This window comes from Colobus angolensis, unplaced genomic scaffold, assembly GCF_000951035.1.
Source record: "Colobus angolensis palliatus isolate OR3802 unplaced genomic scaffold, Cang.pa_1.0 Scaffold61, whole genome shotgun sequence".
NCBI classification, from domain to species: domain Eukaryota; kingdom Metazoa; phylum Chordata; class Mammalia; order Primates; family Cercopithecidae; genus Colobus; species Colobus angolensis.
Genome location: NW_012119710.1, coordinates 1,673,771 through 1,678,618, shown reverse-complemented (window position 1 = coordinate 1,678,618; position 4,848 = coordinate 1,673,771). Strand labels below are relative to the sequence as shown.

At 51.2% G+C, this 4,848-nt stretch overlaps 1 protein-coding gene across 1 annotated transcript in view; it reads right to left on the bottom strand.

Annotated features, from left to right (window-relative positions):
* CD82 (CD82 molecule) overlaps nt 1-4,848 on the bottom strand; it is a 74,056-nt gene that overhangs the window by 10,164 nt on the left and 59,044 nt on the right. The window lies entirely within an intron of this gene.

Sequence of the window (4,848 nt, the reverse complement as noted above, 5' to 3'; positions counted from 1 at the left end):
GCTGAGTGCCTAAACTCTAGACATCTTTAAAAATCCTGACAGCTTTTCTAAGCCTGAACCTGTGCTAAATCCCTTAGTCCTGGCAACAACCCTATGTGGTTGGGACCATTATTATGCTCATTTCCCAGAGGAGGGTCTAAAAGAGAGGGCAGAGTCTGGAGTTGAACCCATGGGCCAGGCATTTGCACAGGGGAGGCCCTCCCCATAGAAAGGACGGCGGAAGGGCAAGGCCACCTCTGCCACTGGGGCCGTGCTCTGGGGAGCTCCCTGAAGGCGGATCTGAGGGAGGAGCAGGAGTTAGGTGGAAGAAATAAGGGAGATTGTTCCAGGAACCAGAGGAGCACAGCTTGTTGATGATGGAGATACGGCAGAGGAGTTTAGGGCACTAGGAGACCCCGGCGGCCAGCAACTTCATCCAGGGCATCAAGCAAGCCAGTGTGGAGCATGACCTGACCTGCAGCCCGTGAACTGGGCAGGGCGTCCGTGCATTTGCAAGTATGACTCACCCTGAGAAGGGAGGCTGGTAGCCATGAGGCTGAACCCCTGGGCTGGGAGTCAGGGTGACTGAGTCCAAACCTTTTGTGGCCACTCACTCACCTGGACCCTGGGCAAGTTACTTAACCTCACTAAGAATTCAGGTCTTAGGATTGTTGTGGGAATAGCCAAGATCATGTGTGCAAAGTGCTGAGCACTTAATTCATATTGCTATCTGTGTGGTTATGTGGCTCTGAGAATATTTCTGTTCAGTTTCAAGACGAGGAGACGGAGGTCCAGAGAGGCAGGGTGATTGGTCTAAGGTTTCTCAGCCAGTAAGGGCCTCCAGGGCAGGGATATTTCCAGCACCCAAATTGCCCTAGGGAAAGGCAACCATGTGTGGTTGTGGGACAGTGGGTTGCCTCATTGCCTAGAAGACCCCCAGGCCTCTCAGCCTCTCACCTCTGTATCCTCCTGTTCCCACACACTGGTGAAGGCTCGGTGCAGTTAGACTCTGGTCAGGACATCTGGGTGGGAGTCTGCTTCCAGTCTGAAGGAGGAACCCTGGGTTGGGGGTGGGCTCTGGGACCCTTGAGAGACCTGTGGCTAAGCCCCAACTCCAGGGAAGTGACGGCCCCGGGAGGAGAAGACAGCCTGGGCGGACTCTCCCTGAATTTCCCATTTGTAAACAGTGCAGCTGGGGAGGGGTAGGGCCCAGTGCCCAGTTTCTGGTGGTGGAAGATGGCAGCGGTCCAGCAGCTAAGCAGAGGGGCGGGTGGGGATGAGCGATGGCTGTGACTGTCAGCTGCAGACACAAGGGAAGCAGGCTGGAGCCGGTGGCTACTTCTCCTCCCTCCAGGACATGTGACCTCCTGCTGTCCTCCTTGGCCAGCTCACAGCATTACCCAGAGCTTGAGCTTGAGCACCATGCCCAGCCCAGGAGCCAGCCAGCTCTGAGAGTCAGCGGACATTTTCCAACAACCCCACTAGCCTTTCTCCTCTCCACCTTCCAGCCCTTTACCTGCCATACACAGAGCCCAGGGGAAGTTTCAAAATCCCTTTTCTGAAAAAGCCACAGCTGTGGTGATAAAGTAAGACCCTGCCTGAATTCAGCCAAACGTGGAGTTGAATCTTGTTTTGGTCACTTACTAGTTAAGGGACCTCAAGGTGGCCACTTCGCCTCTCTGGAACTTCAGAGTTTTTTCAGCTGTAAAGTGGGACTAATCCCAACGACCCTCATGTTGCCATAAAGGCTACATGGGCGGAGTAAGAGCATGCCATAGGGAGCCAGAAAATGTGTCATGAAAGAAAGAACACTCTGAAATAAGCACATAACAGGCCCTCTGTAAATATTTACTGATTAAATAGCAGGTGGAATCAAAGAGAAATAAATTATCCCGTCATCTGTGTCTTTTGTCTTTCTCTCCAGAAGCCTAAGGGAATTAGAGGCATTGACTAGGGGTGAGAGAAGAACAGGGTGAGACAGGGCATAATTCTTGGGGACGGAAGGCTGAGAACATTCTTAATGATGTCAGCTCCCGTGTGCAGAATACATTACACTCTCTCAAGTGATGCTGATTCTGTCTGACATTAAGGCTCTTCTGGAAGGGAGATTCAGACACCACACCCATGAAGACAGATTTTAGATTCTCATCTGATCTCTGTCTCTTACTGTTCAGCAGGCTTAGACCAGAGTTATGTCTCCTCTGAGCCTCTGTTTTCTTATCTATAAAGTGTGCATCCTAATACCAACTCTCAGGGCTATTGTGAGGATTAAATGAGCCAGGGGACTCATGCAATGTATGTCAAGTGCTTAGTGCTGGAGCCTGGTGTAAAACAGGCCTTCAGCAAATGGTAGCTGTCATTATGATTACCTATCCTATCAGTTAGCTATTGCTGTATAATAAACTATCCCCAAATTTAGAGCCCGAAACAACCACCATTTGTTTAGCTCATGATTCTGTGTGTCAGCCATTTAGGTTGGGCTCAGCTAGGTGGTTCATCTGGTCTTCTCTTGCATCTGAAGTTGGCTGCAGGTAGGGTGGTGGTTCTGCTTCTGGGGGTAAGTTGGCTGTCGTCTGGGATGATGGAGTAGTGACCCGGTTGCCTCTCATGCTCCAGCAGGCTAACTTGGGCTTCTTCATGAGGCAGTGGCAGGGTTTTGAGAGAGTGAGGCAGAGAGACAGAAAAAGTGGGGACAAGTGTGCAAAACTCCTTGAGACTTAGAATTGACACACTGTGTTTTCCCCCACATTCCATTGGCCAAAGAAAGTCACACAACCAGACATCAGAGAGGTGCTAGCTGCATAGTCATGTTGCAGGGAGCATAGATACAGGAAGGGGAATAAGTGTGACTAATTTTGCAAACAATGACCACATGCAACTAATTAGGGAACATCTGAGACAGAACCAAGTCCCCTCAACTCCCAGTGCCGTGACTTCCACCCTAGCTGCTCACTCTGCCCTGTGACACTGGCAGGAAAGACGGTTGCTCTCCCACGAGGCTTCCCCACTACATTCTCTATTCCCCAGTCCGAGCCAGGCTGCCACCATCACATTCCTTTTCCGAAGGAGATGGAAGCCAGAATCCATATGGGACCAGGCACAGGCATCCCACACATGGAGTCATGGGGGTCTGATGACCTGCGTCCCCCATAGACTGACGCAGGATGGAGTACCTGCCCTGCTCAGTCCTCAGAGGAAGGAAATACACACAGCCCACCTGGACAACCCCTCCACCCAGCTGTCTGCTAAATAAACTCATTAAGCAATTCCTGACGAGGCATTTTAGATCATCACAAGCTACAGATAGTTTCCATTGACCTCTTGGAAAAGGTTTTCCTGACCACATAGACAGGAGGCCCAGATTAGTTCCCTTTGTGGGTAGGGGGTGTCTGGTTCTCATTTGTATTCACACTGTGATTGGTTCCCATGTATCCCCTTGAACTCTGGGCCAGTCAGCCCATGGGACTGGATTCATTCCTCCATGTCCTGGTGGAGTGGCAACCTCCACAATGCCCCGGGCAATGAGGACATCAAGGGACAACCACCAGCCTGGGGACCAGCTTGTCTCACCTTGTGCACTTCCTGGCAGGTAGAGACAGAGCCTTGATCACCTTTGCTGCCCTCTCTGTCCCTGACATGGGGCGCTTTTTCTGCTGTTTGTGTTTTTTCCCTGTGCCTCCCCTACAACTGGACTGTCAGCTCCACAAGCTTGTTTACCTTGGTGACCCCTGATTCCTTCCACAATGCCTGGCATAGAGTGGGTGCCTGATAAATTCTTATTGGATAGATTGATGGAGGAAAAGTTGGGTTTAACGGACTTGCACCTCCTTAGAAAAGGCCCACTCCTCTTCTCTTTTTATGAACCAGGGGTCTTCCTTCCCACTGGCCTTGAGAACTATTGGAAAGGACACAGAGTCACAGCCTCAGGGGCCAACCCCAGTTTCTTCAGTCACTGTGACTCTGGATCTGAAGGTAGATTTGTGAATCCAATGTGAATGACTCCTGGATTGTGTAGTGGGTCGGGGCTATGGCAAACAGCTTAGCTTTTCCAAGTTATGGTTTCCACACTCTAAAAGGGTGGGGGGAGCAAGTGTGGCTACACTGTTGGGGTGACAGGGTTAAAGCTTAACACTAAATCCATGGTGGCTGCTGTGACGATGATGATGATTTGGAAGGAGACAGGGTCCCATGGCTGCTGGGGTCCACCATGCCCTCTGCAGTGGCTGCCTGCACTCTCCTCTTGCTGCCCTGCTGCCTCTTTGCCTGCTGCAAGTCCCACCTCACCCCAAAGGGTCAGCCCTGCTCATCTTCCTAGCTCCCCCAGCTGGGGTCCTGCTTATAGCATTGTTCTCACTCCCACTCTCTGTTCCTCCCCTTTGTGGGCTCCCTTGGGTTTAGAGCCTGCCCCTCTGGGGAAGGCCTTGATATGGGTTGGCTCTGTGTCCCCACCCAAATCTCATCTTGAATTGTGCTCCCATAACTCCCTTGTGTTGTGGGAGGGACCCAGTGGGAGACAAGTGAATCATAGGGCGGTTTCTCCCACACACACTGTTCTCGTGGTAGTGAATAAGTCTCAGGAGATCTGATGGTTTTATGAGGGGTAACCCCTTTTGCTTGGCTCTCCTTCTGTCTTCTCTCGTCTACCACCATGTGAGATGTGCCTTCTGCCTTCCTCCATGATTATGAGGCCTCTCCAGCTACGTGGAACTCCATTAAAACTCTTTCTTTTGTAAATTGCCCAGTCTTGGGTATGTCTTTATCAGCAGCATGAAAATGGACTAATACAGGCCTCTCTCCTTCCATTTAAGCAGACCCCCACCTACCCACTAAGTGGTTTCCTCAACAGCTTCCTCACGGAAAGAACTCAGA